The sequence below is a fragment of the Urtica dioica genome, chromosome 9 (genome assembly GCF_054948205.1).
Source record: "Urtica dioica subsp. dioica isolate 48M chromosome 9, U.dioica_male_clone48M_v1_H2, whole genome shotgun sequence".
NCBI lineage: Eukaryota > Viridiplantae > Streptophyta > Magnoliopsida > Rosales > Urticaceae > Urtica > Urtica dioica.
This window is the reverse complement of record NC_142764.1, coordinates 26,309,748-26,332,777: the sequence shown is the minus strand read 5'-3', so window position 1 is coordinate 26,332,777 and position 23,030 is coordinate 26,309,748. Positions and strand designations below refer to the sequence as shown.

The 23,030-nt window shown below is 34.5% G+C and overlaps 1 protein-coding gene and 1 long non-coding RNA gene across 2 annotated transcripts in view; both read left to right on the top strand.

The window, feature by feature from the left end:
- The window catches only part of LOC149386284 (uncharacterized), a 30,858-nt gene extending 19,149 nt beyond the window's left edge, over positions 1-11,709 (top strand). Inside the window, exon 8 of the mRNA XM_089625477.1 lies at positions 11,558-11,709. The gene's annotated coding sequence lies outside the window, so the exon portion shown is untranslated. The remainder of the gene's footprint in view (positions 1-11,557) is intronic.
- On the top strand, positions 4,218-10,877 carry LOC149386285 (uncharacterized). Its single transcript, XR_016301267.1, has 22 exons — positions 4,218-4,650; positions 4,751-4,845; positions 4,953-5,058; positions 5,179-5,291; positions 5,386-5,533; positions 5,645-5,717; positions 5,805-6,010; positions 6,158-6,214; positions 6,310-6,427; positions 6,723-7,038; positions 7,134-7,233; positions 7,511-7,817; positions 7,972-8,434; positions 8,507-8,628; positions 8,759-9,123; positions 9,230-9,451; positions 9,579-9,640; positions 9,720-10,081; positions 10,187-10,287; positions 10,363-10,423; positions 10,507-10,597; positions 10,730-10,877. It is a non-coding gene; the product is annotated as an uncharacterized LOC149386285 (long non-coding RNA).
- Positions 11,710-23,030: the final 11,321 nt, after the last annotated feature.

Sequence of the window (23,030 nt, the reverse complement as noted above, 5' to 3'; positions counted from 1 at the left end):
TTGAGCTTATAATTGAAAGAAAATGATCGAGCTTCTAATTGAAAGATTTTAAATACACAAAACGACCACAATAATGACGAAAAACGACATGAATCAAGAGCAAGAAAGAACCTTTCTCGATGTGGAACACCGGTCCTCTAAATTGGCATGCGACACGACGAGAAGCTTTGCGAGAAGCGCCGTGGGTCCAGGGATCCGATTGTGGTCGCTTCGAAGCTTGACGAAGACAAAGATGACGTATTGCATGTTGCAGTACCACGCAGCGAAATCTCCGTCGCTGTCCTCGCCAGAGCTCAGCAGAGGTGATAGGGGTTGACTCGACGCGAAATTCATGGATTCAATGATATTTCAAGGCCAAAGAATCAGAATTTTTGGTTTTTGTGGACAAATTCGATTCGAACCGGCTCGGATTTCGAGCTCGAATCGAATTTAAATTAGGGTTAAGGTTATCCAAGAGTTTTTTAGGTTCAATATAATTTTCTATATAACATTGTAAAGGTAATTTGTTGTTGGATGAATTTTTCCACAGAGAGAGATTTGCATCCGAGTAATCGTGTGTGATTTTAACAGACTTCTAGTAACGGTGGTACTTAAATATAACATTAGGTAATTTTATCGTTAAAAAAATAGAAGTATTGAAGTTTATCAAATCGAAAAGATTAAGTATTTACGCCGCCTATAAACCTAAAAAGAAATTTAGCAATCTATGGTTATCCTCGGAAGTTATGCCCAATCACAATAATTATGTGTATATACACTAGTACAAAAAACAACATTGGGTGCGACTTTTTTCGCACCTGAAAGTCAATTTTCGCACCCAATGATACCTTTAGGTGCGACTTTAGGTGCGACCTGTTATTAGTATATGATGCGTGTAGCTATTGTTCCTGTTATTAGTACCCACTCCAGACAGAAGAAGTGGATGTGTCATTACTGCAATAAAGTTGGTCACATCAAACGTTTCTTCGGGTATTTGGCTGATCTCAAATTGAACAGAGTAGATAAGTATTCTTACCCCAAACCTCACGCTCCTATCCGTCAAGAATGGAGAATAAAGCAGAATGTTTGCTTTGTGGCCTACACGTTTACTTGCCAGGTTGAAGAAGGAGCTCGTACTAGTCTAAACTTTTATTAAGTTATTAAAAACGGTCCGATTGAGTTTGAAGACTGGACACAATAAAGCGCACAAAACAAGCTGTTAGTAGCTCATTTGTTTGCTCTTCGAATACAAATATATGATATCTCCTTTGTTGGCTAATCTTTTCTCTACGAGATTTAAATATTTATTATTTTGTCTCATGTTGATATTTAGGGAAAATTAAATCTTTAATATTTATGTTTTTATATATCTAAAAAGTTTATGTGTATCTAACCCATGACTCTTTTAGGAGTTAAAACCAGTTTTTTTCTTCATAAAATTCCATTAATTTTTTAATCTCGATTTTTCTTTTTGGATAAGGCTATTAGTCTGTTGGAACATATTTTTTTTCTATGCATCGTATCGGGTTATTTGCTCCAATGGATCAATTCGTGGTTCACTCGAATTACAACTTGAAGAGCTTTTTAGTGGTTAAGTTAGGCGGTTCAATCAAGATCGTTGAGACTCTGTTAGTAAGCCTTGATCTTATGTAGAGATGGTATTTTTACCTGCTACCTGCATTCAGACCTGTTACCCAATTCAATCGATCGAGTAATACCCGATCTTATCGAGTTAACGGGTGATACCCGTTATGTTTTTAACGGGTCCAGATACGGGTAACGGAATTGTCATTCTGTACCCGGTACTAGACCCGTTACCTTAAAAATTATAAAATATGTATAATTAACAAAATAACATAAATAAAGAATCTCATTCAGAACCCATATGGGAATAAATATAATTAACAAAAATTATAAAATATGTATAATTAACAAAATAACAAAATAACATGCATGTATTGTATTGTAACTCTTATAAAATAAATATATACGTATTTTATAAATTGTATATATAAAATATATATACATATATTCCTGTATAAAATAAATTACTTTTGATAATGGTTTATATATTCAATTTCATAACAAAATGTTGATATTAAGTGAATTTATAAATTTTTTATCTTCCATGTATGCTGTAACATTTATAAAATCAATGTTAAATTAGAAATGTAGCGTGAAGAAATTGTTCATCGTGCAATTCTACAAATTATGCTAAGAGCGAATTGACCGGGAAAATAAATTTTTTGCATATTTCGAGATATGATAGATTAATAACTGCCCAAGTTGGAATCTCGTGGCCACTTGTTTAGATGACACGTAGAGAAGATGTGCATGAACACGGTTGAAAGATTAAAATATGAAATTTTTTTAAAAAAAATAGTGACGTTTGAGAAAAATAATTATTAACTAATATTTATTTAATAGAGAATTGGCTATTAGTATAGGACTTCGTCTTCATAACTAAACGCCAATAGTGAACCTCGAATAAAGAGTTAGACCTATTAAATGATAAAATGAAAATTAACAATGGAAAAAAAGTTAATTGGGCCAAGCCCACCTCAAATCGAAGTTGGAAGCTCAAATACAAATGTGATATTTGCATCTTATGTCACAAATTGGCAATCCAATTGCAAATAAGTCACACGCAAAAATTTTAGAAAGTTTTAGAGGAAGATGAAGTGATTTTTAATGAGGTATTGTAAAAATTCAGAAGACATGGAGTAAGTAATAAAAGATTAAATGATGAGAGAGAGTAATTTGAAATTTGCACATGTGACACGAATGTAAATACGTGACACAAATGCAATTTTGACAACTTTGTAACACAAATGCAAAAAACCGACGAATTTGTGACATTGACGCAAATTTCCCAATACAAATCACCCAATGTAAAAGTAACGAACGTCGTTAATGAGACCATTACGGGATATGAATCAATTATTATGAAATGAACGTTGTAATTGTAAAATTAATCATCATAGTATAAAATACATGCTAGTATGCACGAAAATGGCTATCGAATTCCCCGGGAAAAAGCCTTACAAATTAATCGTATTATAAAAGCATTAACATTGGTAATCCATTGAGCACCATCCTTATGATTATTTATCAATTCAACATTTTCATTATCCTTTATTTATTTATATTTGTAAAGTATTTAAACTCTATATATTATTATTTTATTTTTTCTACTTCCAATTTATAATTCGTTCCCAAGTTAAGAATCGAAGCTTTTACTATATCAAATTCAAATCTTATTTCGTTCGAAATTAGTAATTCTAACATCAACAATAATGAAATTCAATTATTATAATCTATCCAAACTCTACTACTGTTATTACTTTTTATGTGCAATTTATAATTCCAAAGATAAGAATCAAAGCCCTTACTATGTCAAATTCAAATCTCATTAATCATTAATCAGGACTCTCTTACTAATCACGACTCGCTTGTGACCTGAACTCTAAAATCTCATTAATTCGGTTTTATTGGTGGCTTGAATTTATGTACTCTTTCCTTGGTCTTGCTAATCTTAAATGGAGCTTATCACGATTTGGGTTCAATAATATATTCTTGCTCATACACAAAATAATCACCGTAGAATGAGAGAACGTAGAAGTTATAACCCCAAATTCAGTCGATGTATCCGAATTGAGACTCGTATGCTCTTTTTAATTTATGTTATCTTTCGAGTCAGATTTATTCATTTGAAATTTTAGGAACTTATATATTGATGTCTACTTAACTTTTTAATGACATTTATTTTCTTTTATTGAGGATGTCCTGCTCTTTGGGTGAGAGTCATTCGACACTCGAGCTAAATGAATTATGAAAATATTATACTTCAAACATAAATAATTTCATACTTACATTTTTATTTGCTCTCGCTATGTTCAAGATGAAACATATATAGTTTCATAATAAGTCTACGGAAGAATATTCTACACAAAAAAACTATTGATTGCATATGTCCCTTAAATCTAGGTGAGGATTTAGAAATAAAAATCAAAAGTTATAAAAAGGTATTTAAATTATCAAAATGTATTTCAAGTTGAAATAGATAAATATTAATAACCGGAGTGAGAAAAGTATAAAAAACATTCAATGAGAGATAAAGAAAATTATTGAATGAGTTTATTATATTTATTATTATAATTAACTTAATTTAACGATATTAGTCGCGCGATGTGACTCTGAACTAGTAACATAAAAAAGGAAAGTTATTATCATACAGGACAGGTGTCTCAAAATTAGGACAACTTGAGGACCAAGCAGCTTAGGAAAGAGAAAGACAGCTTGCATTACAAAAAAGGAAAGCTCAAAATTTTCTACAAAAGAGGAAAGATAAATCCCATTCCGCCGTTTCATATCATTGTAGCGCCAAATGAAAAACAAGAGGAGAGAGAGAGAGTCGGAGAGTGAGAGAGGGTTTTAGAGAGAGAGAGAGACTAAGCAACGAGAAACGCTAGAGGGAAATCCTTGACCGTAGAAAGCGTGGCGATCGAGAAAAGAGAAACCCTAGAGGGAAATCCTTGGCCGTAGAAAGCGCGGCGATCGAGAAACGAGAAAAGGGAAATCCTTGACCGTAGAAAGCGCGGCGATCGAGAAAGCGCGGCGATTTGAGAAATGGAACATTCTCGTTCTCTCTGCTGTGGTCCTCCTTCGCCGGTAAGTACCTTCTCCGATCACCTTATCGTTTCCCGACGATCTTTGCCGTTGGTTTAAGATTCTATCGTTTGTTCTAACCTTCAAACTTTGGTGATGCTAGTTTGAGTCGGGTTTTTCATTTTGTTCTGTGGAGAGGATCGCGGGGCTAGGGTTCTACGCTACGGAATCCGGTCGCGGCCGAGGGCGAAATCCTAGGTTAAATCCCTTTGAATATTGTTCGATATATAAGAAATCGATTTGAGATGTTTCAATAACAGTTTAAGTCCCTTTCAATTTTCTGATGAAAGACTTACTTTGTATAGGAACTTGTTGTTAGCATCTTACTTTGGTCGTTACTAGAAATCATATTCAATGAATTGCCTCCTCTGAAGATGTCTTCCGATGCATAAAAGAAAATCCCACGCCGAGGTATGTTGTTATTCCAGACCCTTGTTTAATCAGGTCACATTTTGGACATATAAGGTATGTTGTTTATTCTGTCCACTGTATATTCTATCCACAATAGTATTTTACTTCTTTAACATACAGGCTTTGAAGAAGGTTTCCAAGATTGTCAGAACACATATTCTTCCTGGTGCAATTACAGAGTATTTGAAAGTGATACCAGCAATTGGGTTTGGCGGAATATCTGATATCCGAAGGTCTGTTCTCTTCTAATATCATTGTTATATTGATTTGATTCCATGCTAAATGTGTATTGTTACCAAAGGTTAAACTTTGATCTTTGCATCACAGGCAAAATCTTCAGTTTCTCCAGTTCTCGAAACAGCAATTGATTACCAACTGAAAACGTTATCAACTGCAATTAGTTATGGCAGTCCTACGCTCTTACGAAGGACCATCTCTAAGAACCCATCCTTTCTGCAACTGTCCATCTTGGAAGGTTTTCGATTATCTATTCGTTATTGTTTCACACCTCTTAGTACACGTGTTACTCGTAAACTCTTTTTGTTTCAATGGCTCTAAGTCTTATTGATTGTTTGGAAATTCACAGAGTTAATGGATCTGGAGATCATCTTCTGCAGTCCCTTGATGAAGTCTGGTTCATTATTCTTCAGTTGATCAGTGTAGGTATCGTTAAGCTTTTTTTTATGTCGTCTCTTTTGTTACACGTAGTAGATTAGAACAAGCTGACCGATCAACTTGTCATGTAGGTTTTTATCCTGACACCCTGACACTGCTATGTTAGAAGAATGGTTCAGCATAAAAGACTACACTGATGAAAAACTTCTCACTGTAGCTGGACCCAACCCAACTGGCATATCCCAAGTATTGAAGAAGTCGTCTTTGCAAATGACTTTCATTTTCGTTAAGCATTGGATGATCTTATTAGAATATGTCAAACTCCATTATGATCCCGGTAATTTATCTCAGTTTATACCTTATTCAAATAGTCTTGGTTTTTTTTTTTTTTTTTTTTTTTTTTTTTTTATTTTTTTATGGAAACTGTTAGTGGGGAATGAATTGCGTGCAAGTTAATAACCCATCCATTGTTATTTTTTACCAGGAGATGAGAAAGAGCACTTGAAAGTGACTCTCTTGCGTATAGATTCTTCGTTTCAAGGTGTTTTGTCTTGCTTGCCTGATTTCATCCAACCATCAAGAAATGCCTCACATCAACTCATTATACCTCTCTTTCTCTCTCGCTCTCTCTCCCAGGAAGTTTGGAATACGATGAATGGGAAAATCACAGGAAGTCTTAGAAGCTTGAATCGTCTGCTATAATAGAGCCTCCAATAAACTTTGTTGTGTCATCACACTGCAAAAGATAAAGAAGGTAAACCATGCAGTACTTTTATATGTCTTCTTCATAAAAGTTAGATATGCTTCCATTTATATAGTTACACGGTCAATGATCAATTCGATTTCCTTGCTGCGACTTACTTTTGAGTTGATGTCATTTTAACTTGAATATTGCATATCAATTCCTAGGAAATGGGGACGTTTCTATGGTCTTAACTAGTTAGATATTGGTATTCTTTTGATTTTTTTTGTGAACTGCTATTCTTAATTTATTCCATTCAATTACTTGATGTCTGACTTCTATTTTATTTTTCATTTTGACTTTGCAGCAACATATGGCGCTCTCGCTTGAACTGATGACTAAAAAAGTTGAAGTATATCTTTAAGAAAGAAGAAATTGTTTATCTGAGAAAACAGGAGGAAATGTAGAGTATTGCTAAAAAAAGAAACAAAGAGAACAAAGGAAAAAAAAAAGAGAGAAAAAAAGAGAGAAAGAAAGAAGGAAAAAAGAGAAAAAAGAGAAAGAGAAAAAAAGAAAAATTGAAAAGAAAAAAAAATAAAGGAAAAAGAAAAGAGAAGAAAAAAGTGAAATAAGAAAAATGAGAAAGACAGATATGTCAATGTCCAATTTCTGGTTTGATGCAGGTTAGTTCTCTCTCTCTCTCTCTCTCTCACACACACACACACACACACACACACACACAATTGATATACATTTACATAATAATTTCTTTTGGCAGACCTCTTGAGTCCTAAAGGATCAGTGACCAGATGAGAGAAGTCATGGCTTTCCAAAGGTCGTTAAACAAGTAAATCGATTGCCTCATCACCATTGGCAAGGTAATCTCTGCGACCTTTCTTTACTCAGTTTTCCCAAAGGAAAGCTCTGTTTTTGGGTTCCCTTTTTACTTCAGTATACCCAAACCTATCTTCGTTTTATTTTTAATGTCAGTTTTAGTGCTATCTTTGTTCTTTGAGGGTCTAATACTGATAGTGACAGGTTTTCTCACTTGAGTGAATCACAGAAAAGAAAAAAACTGGCATGTAATTTATTGTTCATATTGGTAAATGTATGTGTTAAACGAAATTATTAACATTTATTTGTCTTGTTTATAAGGTTTTCTGCACGAAAGTACAGCAAATGTCCATCTACAACCAAGCGATTGCCCTGATTCTCAACGAAGTTCTCGATGGCTTCAATTGTGCCGTCTCTACGTACAATACAGAGTGAAATGAAAAACAATAGAGGGTAGAAGAAGAAGAAGAAGAGGAAGAAGAAGAAGAAGAAGAAGAAGAAGAAGAAGAAGAAGAAGAAGAAGAAGAAGAAACAATAGAGTGATTACTTGCCCCGCAAGCATCATGATGGTCCGCTTGGAAGACCGCATTGTGGCAGCAGCTCCGGTCGGGTGGACATTGCTTGTGCAGTGAGTTAACTCTTTTTAATAAAAACTATTCTTTTTCTCACAAACTTATGGTTAGATATCCAGCTACTTCAATTTATAGGTTGTATGATTTTAACGTGTTAATTTTCATCCAACTCTTAACTCTAATTCATTGCCTTAATATATAATTTTTTAGGTTTCGAGAGTCGCTCAGAGAACTCTGGTTTTAACCATCTTATAAGCGTGCTTGCTCTTCTTTCAATGATGAGTGCTTGCCTACTGTGAGACCCAATGCGGGTTAATCCGTGATCATGAGTCGACACTTCCTGTGTTTCCTGAGGGTGACAGAAGGAATTAGGTGTTTGGAGGAAGAACCAAAAAAGGAAAAAGAAAAGAAAAGAAAAGAAAAAAAAGGAAAAAAAAGTAGAGAAAAGGTGAAATTAGGAGGGTGTTTGGAGGAAGAACCAAAAAAGGAAAAAGAAAAGAAAAGAAAAAAGGAAAAAAAGAAGAGAAAAGGTAAAATTAGGAAAAATGAGCATAGCTCCATTGCCATCTCTGATCTACAGTGATCTACGCGCCACACTCGGAGAAACATCCCCACATTTCCCATCAAACGACAAAGACAGAGAGGTCATCGTTCAAGTTCTTCTTCGATGCAGGTTACTCTCTCTCTCTCTCTCAAACACACACACACACGGAATATATATTTACATATGATTGTTTGTTTGCAGACCTCTGAGCGAATATGACCGATGTCCAAAAGGGCATTTTGTGCACTCAGCAGAGGAGAGAAGTCATGGCCTTGCAAAACGTGATTAACAAGCAAATCAATCCCCTCTTCACCTTTGACAAGGTAATCTCAGTGGTCTTTCTTGGCTCAGTTATGTCCAAGCGCATGTCTTCTTATTGGGATCCAATTTTATTATATAATCCCCAAACCTCTCTCTCTCTCTCTCTCTCTCTCTCTCTCTTTTTGCAAGAAGTTGGGAATATGATGGATGGGCAAATCACACAGTCTTGGAAGCTAAAATCTGCTGTTATAATACAGCCTTAGATAAACTTTGTTGTGCGATCTCATACCAAGGAAAAAGAAGATCAACTCTTTAGACGAATTTAAAGCATGTTCTCTCTCCCCCAAGTAAACGGGACAAGCACGTTCTTGCCAAATCCATCGATTCTCTTCACCGCACCGATGTTCACGGCAAGAACCTGTAAGCCTCTCTTTTTCCCCTACTGAACACAAATTCATCTCACCAGTCAGCCTGACAGTTTCGTGTCAAAGAGGAGTGCTGGTCACAATGGACATTTGAGTGGCAATTCACAAGATGATGTGAAATCGATGGTAACGGTACGAAATTTTAAGATAATAATGTGTAATGGAATATTTAGCAACTCTTTTTAATCTCCTATTAATCAGTCTCGTGTCATTCGTTTTTTCTTTCATGGTGGTGTAGCTTTTCCATTTTATCTTCTCCTGTCTGAAGTCTAGCTTCAAGATTATCGTATTTGCTGGATGTACCCGTTGACTTGTCAACTTTGCCCAAGACTGCTTTTGAACTACTGGTGTGGAGACTTATCTCTTGGAAGGCTTTATCCATTAGTCTTTCATCGGCCGATGAGTCCAACTGGCCTAAAAGATCTACAGCCTTAACATTCCTTCGAACTTTTATACCAAGGTGAGTACTCTGTGATTCCTTGACTAGACACTGAATTCCCTAGTTTTATTTATCATGGCTTTATCTATTGACTATGCTTAATTTGCTTACTCACGGGCTCTATTACGGTCACGCTTTCATTCTGTAGAGTACATAAAACAACAAATCTGGAGTACTTTTGAAAAGCTTCTTGTAGACTACCAAGTTGAGGTAAGTTCCTGTTTTTTTTTTTTGGTTGGTGTAGTTCCAATTGTGGTAATATACAATGCGACTCTATTTTATGGTGTAGGTATGGGAACATGCAACGTCTTTTTTAGGAGGCCTATAGGGGTGGGGGCGAAGATCTAGCTCAATAATTTGGTGATGAAGCTTACGAAGCTGATAATCTTCAAAAGAAAGGAAAAAAAAACACGAAAAAAGAAAAGAAAAAATTGAAAGAAAAGAAAAATATGAAGAAAAAAAGTGAAAAAAAAGAATAGAAAAACGATAAAAGAAACGAAAAGAAAAAAAAAGAAAAGGAAAAAGCACACGTGACAACACTGTTCAAATCCCTGCGAGGAACTGAAAATGATGACCCAAATCCTCAATTGGCTAAAATTGTTGGATTTGAGAAGCCCGAAGGGTTGTGTATGCGAGTTTTGGGAACCAAAGGTATGTTATTTAAGTGTTATTTTGAATTGGATTTTAATTGCAAAGTAGCAACACTTGTGTACATGTTTTTGCATTCATGACCCTTTTTCATCCATTTGCATGCAGCTCGAGAACAATGGCAGAGAAGCTTTCAACTGTTGACTGCGAAGCGGCCATCAGTCGTCTGTACTAATGGGGCCTCTCGACTCTCTTCGGGGATTCATAAGGTACGGGTCTTCCATCGCCTTAAACAACCCCTTTGACTTCTAATTCATTGCATTCATGTTTATTGATTTTTGTAGGTTTCAAGAGTGGCCCGGAGAATTATGGCTTCTGAGAAGCTTGTTTACTCTTCTCTTTATGGTGAGGAATAACCTAACCAATCATACAACAGTTTGAAATCATTTTATTATATATTCCGTATTTGATTTTATTATTTACAACAGATTGACCAGAACCTGGTTGTGGATGGTGGGGGCACCTGGTTCACGTATATGGTGGGGCCAGCTTCATCTTGGTCATGTAATCTCACTCCAGGTGCGTAATCCGAAATTGATCGTGTTGCATGCAATACATTGTTTCTTTTCCAAATTTTCTCCGAGTTTCTAGTAGCAAACAAAAGTGTAGTGTGCGATGCATTATCAATTGTTTTTTTTTTTTGTTATGAAGGTGAAACCAAGGCTTGTCTACCTAGGCCAGGCTACGCTTGAACTGTTGAAGTGGAGGGTGTTCTGGGAAACTCATCTACAAGAGGTTTTGTCCATTATTTATCTCGACCAGTGATTCAAACTAGCAAACAAGGATCTTTTATATACGGGTGAGTACTCTTGAGTTTCATGGACCAGATACTGAATTCTGTAGCTCTTTAGTCATCATGTCTTTATCTTTGGACTATGCTTTGTTTATGGGGATCTAATACAGGCACACCTTCATTCTTTCACCTACAAAAAATTGGTAAATCTGGGGTACTGTTGAGTATATGTTTGAGGGTCTAATATTGATAGTGACAAGTTGTCTCACTGGAGTGAATCACAGAAAAGAAAAAAACCGGCATATAATTCATTGTTCATATTGATAAATGTATGTATGAAAATAAATTATTAACATTTATATGTCTTGTTTATAAGGTTTTCTGCACGAAAGTACATCAAATGTCCATCTACAACCAAGCGATTGCTCTGATTCTCAACGAAGTTCTCGATGGCTTCAATTGTGCCGTCTCTACGTACAAGCAGACGGGCAGCAGACAGAAACCTACACCATAGAGAGTCGAATGAAAAAAAGTAGAGAGAAGACGAAGAAGAGATCAGAGTGAAACCCTCCGTTTCATCGCCTCAGTGCCGACAATGAAGAAATGCTCTTCGGAGAAGTCGTTGCCACGTGGTCGTCAGCTGATTTGACACGAACGTCATATGTAAGTCTCAGCCTCTCTCTCTCGAATTTTGTCTGTTTGGTTGAGAATTTGGAACCGATCTTTGTATTATTTTGGTGTTGTAGGCCCTGAACCACACAAGTCCCACGAGTGCTTGCCACTTTTTCTGAATACACCCTTAACTACCGGGAAACCCATGATGGTCAAACCATGATCCAGAAAAAAAACGAAAAAAAGAAAAGAAAAGAAAAAAAAGAAAAAAGAAAAGAAAAGGAAAAGAAGAAGAATTAAAAAAAAAAAAAAACGAATACATTGCTGCTGTTCTCGCCGAGTGTATAAGGAAACAGGAGGAAAAAAAATGCAAGTTTTGCATAAAAGAAAACTGAAAAAATAGATGAAAAAGAGATTAAAAAAAAAGGAAAAAGAAAAAGAAAAGAGAAGCTAACAAAGGAAAAAGACAAAAAAAAGAAAACGCTTTTTGCGCCACTCCCCTAAGCAATTTGAGAGTATGGACACTCCAACGCCAAGGTACATTGTTCTTATCTCTATCCTTTTAATGATGTCATATCAATTTTAATTTTGTGTTGATAATTCAATTAATGGGCTTCTGAAATTTGATCTTTGTAGAGTTTACAGATTCGGGAGTGTGAACTACGATGTGGGACTAGAGTAAGGATTAATTAGTGAACTAAAATACTAGAGATGAGTCCATATTCCGTCCACTGCCTCGTTGTTGTCGATCAGCGAAGACTTTGGCTACTTTTGAAGTCGACAAATGCGGAGTACTGTTGATAAGTTTCTTGTAGATAACCAAGTTGAGGTAAGTTCTTGTTTTTGTTATTATTTATTTTGGTGTAGTTTCAATTATGGAACAGCATGCCTGCATACAATGTTAGTGTATTTGCATGTAAATTCCTTAGGTATGTTACTTTAAAGTGGATTTACTTTGCAAACTAGTGAGTTAACTTTCCTTGATTATTGTTTCAGCCAATGCAGAAGCCATCCCCCCTACGTGAAACTTGAGAGTAAAGGCTGAGGGAACCGAATATGGGTCCCGATCTGTCGGACCAAATACGGATTGATAGTACTTGGGAATTAGAATTAGAGCGTGTGTAAAGATGAGTTAGAGCGTGTGCGTGTGAAAGAGATTTAGTAGGATTAGAGCATGTGTGTGTGTTAAGAGTGTGTGTTAAAGCGTGTGTGGGTGATAGTGCATGGGAGTTAGAATTAGAGCGTGTGTAAAAGTGAGTTAGAATGTGTGTTTGAAAGAGATTTAGAAGGACTAGCGCGCGTGTGTGTGTGTGTTATAGCGTGTGTGGGTGATAAGAAGTGAGTGAGTTATTATTCCCATGACAACTGTCAATTCTCTATCTTTTTACGAGCTTCATCTCTATCCACTAATTTGACACAAACGTCATATGTAAGTCTCGCCCTCTCTCTCGTTCTCTCTCAAATTTTGTGTTTGGTTGAGAATTTGGAACTGATGTTTGGTTGAGAATTTGGTGTTGTTGGCCCTGAAGCACACAAGTTCCATGAGTGCTTGCCTCTGTTTCTGAATTACACCCTCAACTACCGTTTTACCCAATGATGGTCAACCCATGATCAAGAAAAAACGAAAAAAGAAAAGAAAAGAAAGAATAGAAAAAAAGAAAAGACTGCCTTCTTTGAGTCTAGGGATGCTGGAATAACAAATCGTAATGTTGTTAAGCAAGCATGATGTGGGTCTAGTGACGCTGGAATAACAAGTTGTAATGTTGCAGGAACCACAGTGAGGTATGTTTTGGAGCAGGACAAGGCCGTGTTCATTACTCCTTCTTTGAGGTTTGTGTAAATGCTTCTTCTTTGTCTGCCTTTAGACTTTGGTTACTTCATTATTTGAGGAACTTTAGGTGAATATTTGCAGGCTCGGGAAACGGGTGGGTGGGACCGAACCTAGGTGAGGCCAGGCTCGGGAAGGAGTGGGGGGCCAAGCTCGAGGACGAGGATTACTAACTACTGACTACTAGCTTTACTAACTTTTACCATACTTATTTTACTAACTATAAACATACTAACCCGCTAACTTACTAACGTTTTTGCTGACAGTATTTTGTTTTGTAGGAACAAGTATTCTGCAGGCTTCCAAATTCGTTCCATTGTACTGCTAGTTGGTGTTAAATTCTAACGAATATAATGTACCAGGTTAGATATTGTATTTTTTTACATTTAATGATTGTGCTCCTCTTCATTTCAGGTAAACAAGTACTAGTTTATTCCATTTATTTTATTTCTCTTGCTCTCTGCTTATTCCGTGTTGCTGGCATGTAACCTTGATTCAACAAACAGGAATGGAGCTTTTCTTGCAATCCGCGTCTAGAAGTGTTCGTCCATCTTCTCACTTATGGTAAGTAATGTCCATCTACAACCAAGCGATTTTTCTGATTCTCAACGAAGTTCTCGATGGCTTCAATTGTGCCGTCTCTACGTACAAGCAGACGGGCACCAGGCAAAAACCTACACAATAGAGAGTGCAATGAAGAACAGTAGAGAGAAGAAGAAGAAGAGATCAGAGTGAAACCTTCCCTTTCACCGCCTCAGTGCCGACAATGAAGAAATGCTCTTCGGAAAAGTCGTCGCCACGTGGTCGAGCTGATTTGACACGAACGCATACGCAAGTCTCTCTCTCTCTCTCTCTCTCAAATTTTGTCTGTTTGGTTGAGAATCAACCCATAATCAAGAAAAAAAAAAGAAAAAAAAAAGAAAAAAGAAAAGAAAAATGAAAAAAGAAAAGAAAAGAATGGCAGAGAAGCTTTCAACTGTCAACTGCAGAGCAGCCATCGATCGTCTGTACGAATGGGACTTTCTCGATCATCTTCGTGGATTTATAAGGTGCGGGTCTTCCGTCGCCTTAAACAACCCCTTTGACTTCTAATTCATTGCATTCATGTGTATTGATTTTTGCAGGTTTCGGGAGTAGCCCGGAGAATTATTGCTTCTGAGAAGCGTGTTTGCTCTTCTCTTTATGGTGAGGAATGACCTAACCAATCGTACAGAAGTTTGAAATAATTTTTTAAATACTCCTATTTGATTTGATTTGATTTTTTTTTTTTTTTTTTTTGTGTGGGTATGTAGAGAGAAGGAAGTTGGACAAAGAACCTGGTACACGTGAATGGTGGGGCCAGCTTCATCTTGGTCATGTAATCTCACTCCAGGTGCGTAGTCCGAAATTGATCGTGTTGCATGAAGTATGTTGTTTCTTTTCCAGGTTTTCTTCGAGTTTCTAGCAGTAAACAAAAGTGTAGTGTGCGGTGCGTTGTCAATTATTTTATTTTTGCTATGAAGGTCAACCAATTTGAGGTAAGTTCTTTTTTTTTTTTTAAGTTCCAATTGTGAAATAGGGTGCTCGTATACACTGACTGTATTTTGTGGCTCAGGTACAAGAATACATAGCTGCTTTTCTCGCTGAGTGTACAAGGAAACAGGAGGAAAAAATTGTAAGTTTTGCATAAAACAAAACTGAAAAAAGAGACGAAAAAAGATTTAAAAAATAGGAATAGAGCGTGTATGTGTATTAGAGCGCGTGTGTGTTAGAGCGTGTGCGGGTGATACTGCTTGGGAGTTGGAATTAGCGCGTGTAGAAATGAGTCAAGTGTGTGTGTGTATTTTCCTTTGTTTGTTGACTACTTATTCAATTTTCTGCCACTTTTTTTTCTCCCTTGTTTATTCATTCTTTACGAATATTCCTTTGTTTTTAAAGGTCAGTGATTGGAGATTCGAGGAAATAAATTTAGTTTACGGTTAAGGGTTCATGTTGCATTATTTTGTTTTTGTGTTGACAAGTTATTCAATTTTCTGCCACCTTTTTTTTTTTTTTTTTTTTTCCCCAAGTTCATTCATTCTTTGTGATTATTTCGTTAATTTTGAAGGCCAGTGACTGGAGATTTGCATAAATAATTTAAGGAAATTGTTGTTCTGCTTATCTTGTCAGCTTCGACTCATTTTTACAGGTTATTATTCTAATTTAGCCTTGACGTTCCATGTTTTTTAATAGGGACTGCAGTTCATAATCGTAGACGGGGTAATGCAAGTGTCATGTTATTTCTTTCTTGAATTTTAAGGTTTGGGATATGGCTTCACTGATTCCTAACATGCAAGTCCTACCGAATGGAGATTCACTTTTATTTTTGCGTATTTTGTATAGTTTCTTTCAAATAACCCTTTGCTTACCACATTGAGATTATCTTGTTGGGAAATAGTCTCAACTAGTAACAATTTTGATATTTTTGACTAAAATAGTGTCGATTATATTTTTCGACATTTTTTTAGTAACTGTGGACTTATATAACGGTAAATTGCGTTATGTATAAATTTTCATAAATATTTGTTCTTGGTTAATCCGGTATTTGACAGTTTATCATGACGGAAACGGTAATTTTATCAGTAATTTTTTTTATGGACACCACGGTAATCCATTGGTATACCAGATAATACCAGCAACACATTGGTAACGGTATCTATCCTTGGTCAAGACTCAAGAGGCATAATATGGAAAACTAAACAGAACCTAACTAAGTCTTTAAATAAGAAATGCACCTCATAGAATGAGGTATTCTCATAATATAAATGAGAATAAGAAAAAAAAAAGTTTTGAAAATAACGTAACCAAGTGCTTTCCATTATTTCCCTATTTTTTACGAGATCACCACATTTGACTTCTGTAGATGATGTTTACATGTTATCAAAGCATATGTCCCCTATGTTTGTGAATACAACTATCATTCGCGAGTATTATTGACTCTATCCATATCTTCAATCCATATATGTTTGTGAATAAGCTAAAGATACTTTAACAAGTTGAAGCTAGAACATTGCAATAACTTAGTCAACGATTCATATTCTTAATTACTTAATTACCAGTGCTTTTGTGTTTAATACCCGTCAATATATCATGTTCCCAATTTCTGTATAATTAGGAATCACTCATAAAGGCATCAAAGAGCACGACCATTCATATTATTCACTTCAAGATTGGGATAATTAGTAGTATACCCTAAACTTTGATAATTAAGGAAAATACGGCAAAAGGATCTTTTGTACTTTCTTTATTTATGACGCTATTCTTCAATTTTTATAAGACATAACTAGAATTCTAGATCAGAAACAACTCACAAGTCTCAATTTCCATAATTAAGAGATTAATTGGTTGACTTAGAAGTTTTATTGCAGATTTATTACCCGGTCAATCTATAACTCAAAATAGTCAACTTTTTATCACTGTTTTTTGGGATGTATCTAATCTCTTGTTTATAAAGGTTCCAAAAAAACAACATACTATCTCTTGTTCTTCAACTTAGGCAACATTTTGTAGAATTGCAATTGTTTTTTTTCTAAGATCTCTTAGCTCAACTCTCTTGACTGAACTTGGTGGTACTTAAAATCATGCAGTCCTAAAGGTTTGGTGTGACAAACTCTAGTCCAAATCAGCTTTCTGTAAATCCAGTTCTCCATGCTCGTACACAGCATGCTGGAATGAACCTTTGACTCGTTCGAGAGATCAGGTGGCTCAATGTCCCATTCAAGTAAGCATGTACCCACTTCTAATTAGGTGGTTGATGTCCTTGCCGAACCTATTTCCAGCTCAACGTCGTCTATTTTGGGTCCAAACTCATGGTTGAAATTAAGTCCTTTGAGGTATCCTAAGATTACTTCTCACTCATGAGTTTGAAGGGGACTATTTAGAGCACTATGGTCACTTAACATTTGTAATGGTTAGTTATGGATATTATGATTAATTGATTTAATTCCCTTATCTAACACCATTACGAAAGAAGAAGAAAAAGAAAAAGATAATAACATCCATACTTAAATTGTAACGGTGCCGGTGAAGCTAGCTACAAGCGTTCTTCAAACATGAAGTTAATTTGGGAGGGACGATGATGAAAACGTTGACGTTGGAAAATAGGGTATATTATTTCTTAAATGTGATGATTTTTTTTTTTTTGCTTGTAAACGAAAATTACACTTTTATTTTATTATATAGTTTGCATATAAATTCTTTAATATGGTCCTCCAATGGACTTTAATCCATGAAGTGATGGAAACAAAAAAAAAAAAAATATCGCTAGCTATCAAGTAACTGTACTAAACGTCACGCGGCTCACACCCATATAACATGATTTATTTTTAACCGCAGAAAAAAAAAAAAAAAAGAATCTTCAATTCGACATAAGTACGTGGATAGTCTTGCTCCCATGCATCGTGGCCGGCTTTTGCACATTTACTCAGGAAACGACTCTAATTCTGAACCACTTACTCTTCTCCTCTCCTAAAGTGTGTTTGATCGAACGGTGATAATATTCTAATCATGTCATCGAGAAATAAAATACTGCATAGTACAATAATAACAAAATATAACCAGCTAAACGCACCGCTTTTGAAACACTGGACTTTAGCGTGGTGAGAAAATAAAATAGTAATACGTCAATAAAATAAAAAGTGATGTAGTTAAATAACTAATTTAAAGTTATGAATTTGCAAAATAATCAATGTTTATCTTAATTTAGTGAAATAGTTAAAATGTACAGTAATTTGATTTTAAAATGTTTTGACCCAAAAATTAAATTTTTTTAAGTGATAAATTGTTTATAATAATTGTAAAAAATTTTAATCTTGGATTTAAAAAAAAAACTTGAAAATTTAGTTATTTTACTAATCAATAAGATTCAAATGAGAATTTTGTACAATTTTTCATAAAATAAAAGACATAAGGAGAGTACGTTCTATTATTAACAGAAATATCGGAGCAAAAGCACAAACAAAGTCCTCTTTCCGCTTTGTCTTTCTCTCTCCTCGTTTAGTGGCTTGTTATTATTAGCAAGCCAATGAATTAGTTTTATATCGCATTGAGAGAGAGAGAGAGAGAGAGAGAGAGAGAGAGAGAGAGAGAGAGAGAGAGAGAGCGACGTAGGTGATGGGTCGAAGACAGCGTCGTTTTGAAGCACAAATATCAAAGCAAGAACCGAGAAGAGAAAGCTCAAGTTTGAAGAAAAAATGCTCTAACGCAGTAAAGGAACAAAGGTCAAAGTTTTACATCTTTCGAAAGTGCATTGTGATTTTGTTGTGTTGGCACAAGCACGAAAAACCTTAAGAGTTTCTTTGTTGCTTGGTGTTGTTTTATACCAGTTTTTGTTAATTTTATTTTTCTCTTTATATATATATATATATATAGTTTTTAGTTAGCACTGTACTACATTGCAATAATGCATATATGTTCTCAATGAATGGTTTAATGACTTGCGTTTATGATTGTTGAAAAACCTAGGGTTTGTGTGAATTTGCATCAATGTTGAAACTGAGATCAGTCTCTACCTCTTTTTCTTTCTTTCTTTCTTTCTGTTTGGTGGTTGGAAGAGGTAACAAAGATCAAGCAACAAGGCACTCACTCATACTTCAGTGGGCATTTTTAAGTGACAGCATAACGGTTTGATTTTCTAATTACTCGCTACACATTTATACGAAAATTTAGTAGAACCCACTCTGGTATAAAGATATAGATTCTACGCTCCATATATTCGGCCCTTGCTACCAAGGTAGAATCTTATAGGATCAAACCAAAACAATGTTTTGTTTTTAGTGACATTTTATAATGGTATTCTTGAAAATCTTTTCCCATGTGTCATGTACATATAGACAAATGGTGGGACGATCATGCATGTACGTAACTGACAGATATAATGTACATATATATATATATATATATATATATATATATATATATATATATGGGTTCTCGCTGCCTTGAGCTCAAATTGGAAAAATGCTCATTTTTGTTAAGATTTATCTTACTGAGCTAGCCCTATGTTAATTTTTTTTTTTTTTTTTTTTTTCTTTCCTCTGGATACTATTAATGATTTTAAGAGTACGTACTCCTGAAAAACAAATCCATTTGGAAAATAAATAATTTTTGTACGAATGACCTTATTACACATATCCAGTTCCCTATTCAGTGCCTTCTTTACTATATGGGAAGCAGACATATTTTAATATAAGGGTCTATAATTGAGTAGTCAATAGAAAATTTAAATTTAACTAAATATGTAAGATTTTGTTAATTTTGCAACATAGTCATTAACATAAATTAATGAGAATCAAAAATCCAAAATACTCTTAATTAAACATTTTAGAATTTAAATAACAAAAATGAGTCATTAACGTGTTGATCATAGCCATTTAACAAATAATTAGGTAACTAGCTATATTTACACTTTCACATTGCTATATAGCCACTTTTTCATAAATACTAAATAAATGACCACAAACATGACGTGACATTCTAGGTATTCCCTTTCATTGAAATAAAATGGTGGGGTATTTACGTCAATTTATGCGTGTAAATACATGGACGTTGCCATTTACCTGATATTTACGAAATGTTGGATATATAGCAATGTGAAAGTGTAAATATGGCTATATACCTAATGGACCCAACATTTAATGACCCTTCTTATCTCTCTCTCATAAGACCACATTATCGCGACCACATGAAAAATACCCCACATAAATCCTCGATATGAAAACACAATTGATGAACCAGACCAGAAATCAGCTGATAGTAATGCTATATGTCCGTAAATTTTAGTAAATAATGGTTAATTTCAGTAAATAGCATATATTATGTGTCAAACTAACCAAAATAAATAAATGATAAATTACAAAAAATAAAGAGATCTCGGATTCAAATTTATGTGTCAAATCAACAAAAATAAACAAATGACAAGTATTTTTTTTTTATAAAAAAAGAGATTTCAGCGACAACGTAATATCAATTTGAACTCTAAACTCGAGAACATATATTTGAAGACCAATTTCCGAAAATTCAACAATCATCAAATCAATACACCAATATGTAAATCTAGAATATTTAATCCAATTCAAACAGAGAGGATTTCTTTACCTTGATTACGAAGACAATAACAGTGAGCTTCAGGGTCTCATCCTCTCCCTCGAATTATGCCTAATGCTTAGAGAACAAAACTTCAATTTGTTCAAACCCTAGAAATTTAAACCCTAAAAAGTACAAAACAACTCTGGCAAGTTATCGATCCCTATCACTTCTTCGATGGCGGCAAGCTTGAGGTCCGTAAGCTTCTGAAATTTCTAGCATCATCGGCTTCCGAAGCATGGAATCGTCGATAGAGAGAGAGAGAGAGAGAGAGAGAGAGAGAGAGAGAGAGAGTACATCTGGAATAATTTAATTACATAATGTGTTTGCTAAAATGTGGAGAGGGGAGGGATAAGTTTCCAATTCGAAATATTAATTAAGACTATGATTTTGTTTTAAAAATTAAATAATAGAGAATATTAATCAGGACTAAACTTGAAATAAAAAAGTGGGTAATTAGACCAATGGGTTAATAGTCTATCATCTTTTTAAAAAGTAGTTTAAATTTTATTTTATCAAAAAATAGTCTATCAGTCCACGGTAAATTAAATTAACTAAATGGTAATTTAATTTATTGTGGGCTAGTAATTTTTTTTAATAAGATGAAACTTGAATTAGAATCTTAAAAATAGTCAGTGGAATAATTAGTGGCAATAAATTTTTAATAAACAAATAAGTTGAAGTGTCATATCATAATTTTTGGATATTTTACCAAACGTTGCTCGTTAACTAGTTTGAAATTCTAACGCTGTTTCACGTGATCCGTAAAAAATGTCATGATATAATCTGTACCACAATGTACATCTTTCAGCAAGTGGGAAAAAAAGAGCTACAATGTCGCCGTGCTGCTTCTTTGGTGGTTTAGTGGTCTTATATGATATGCTTATGAACGTGAGGATTTTGTAATTCGCTGTGTATGTATGCGATCAATTATGAAGCATCTTTTGGTAATATATTACCGAAAAAACACATGCACTTGAAAAGGTTGACGTCATCCCTAGACATAATGGAAATCATGTAATTCGTCTTCTGGTGTCTAATATGTCAAACTAAATAATTAACCTTGATTATAAACGTGAGCATTGCGGACCGACGAAATCTTTATCTGCGTGTAGATCTGTCTCGGGGCGGATTGAAAAGTTATAGGTGAATATCTTCAAAACACAAGAACAAAATTAATGGAGAAGATATTTGTAATTTATATCATTGTATGGTCTAGTTTTTATTGATTAGATGCTCGTTCACTTTGTTACACACACCCAAAGAGACAGCCACCGGGCCAAGCCAATGGTAAAGCACACTTAGGCCATTTGCCTAAGGCCCCATAAAACAAAAGCTTATAATAAAGTCTTGCTAAAATAAAGACAAACATTTCTAATCTTTCGCACAGTATAATTTTTAAATCAATAAGCCATTTATATGTAAACAAAGATCCACACTTAAAAAAGAAACAAAGTGATACACACTTATTTGACTATCTTTCAGTTCAACCACATATTCTCTTAGCTGCATTATTAATACTTTTGTAACGTACATTTGTTTAACATCTAACTAGCTAAGATGTATCAATTCGAACTAGCTAGTGACCACTTCCTCCCGAGCATACGCGGCCATTTTGTTGTTGTCTTTTTTTGGATGGGTGACCCAAAATTATAATTATAAAAAGAGAACTATATATGTCAATTATTGTAACATAAATAGTTCTCCCCAGTTATTTTGCTGATTTTCTGGAAATAAATTATGTTTATTTATGTATATGATTATACCCATTTTTTTTTCTTTCTAAATGTGGTCCATTGTTTAACCAATTATTGAATCGATATATATTGCTAATGTTATATGAGTTTCTTATTCGATGCAATGTTTTTATTCCCTTTTTACATATATATGAGATCTGCATATAAGTGATGCCAAGTGATTTTAGGAATTACTATGATATCAACCATAAATGTAAAATTAGTGTAGTGTTCTTTCTTGCTTGCATGCACGAATAAATTATTAACACTCCCAAAAAAGTTGGCCAATTCCAATTCCAATTCCATATATATAAATTGCATTTGCATTCACTGAAACTTCAAATTTTCCTTGCTAAGAAAAACTAGGTGTCCATCCATGCATTCATTTTTTGTGTTCCTCCGTGTCCCTCCCTCCCATATAAATAAAACATATTATTTTTAATACATTTAAGCTGAAAAAATATAATAATACTATAAATAAGTGATGACGTACGTATTATTTCGATTAGAGTGGCATAGAGGAAGACCTATATAAAAGAAAACATAAGCATATGTTCCTCATTATTATCATAGTTATCATCATTATTATTTATGGTTATTGCCGTAGCTAATGATCATATCTCATTTCATAAAAAAGAGAATAGGAACAGACGAACAGTCAATATGTCAAAATAAAATAAATTCAAGAACCGCAAATAAGAAAAATATGGTAAGTATTTTTCTATATGAGTTTCTATCTTTTTTAGTTAAAAATAATACTTTAAAATGCAAACAAATATGGACGGGCTAAGTATCTAGCCCAAACAGCTCACGTATTTTAAAATTATAGCTCAATTATTAACATATTTAGAAAAGTAATCAATTTTTTATAATAACATTCCAATAGTACCTTTAAGGGTTGTTATTATTAACTGTCAGAGTAAATAATATTAACGGTAACAA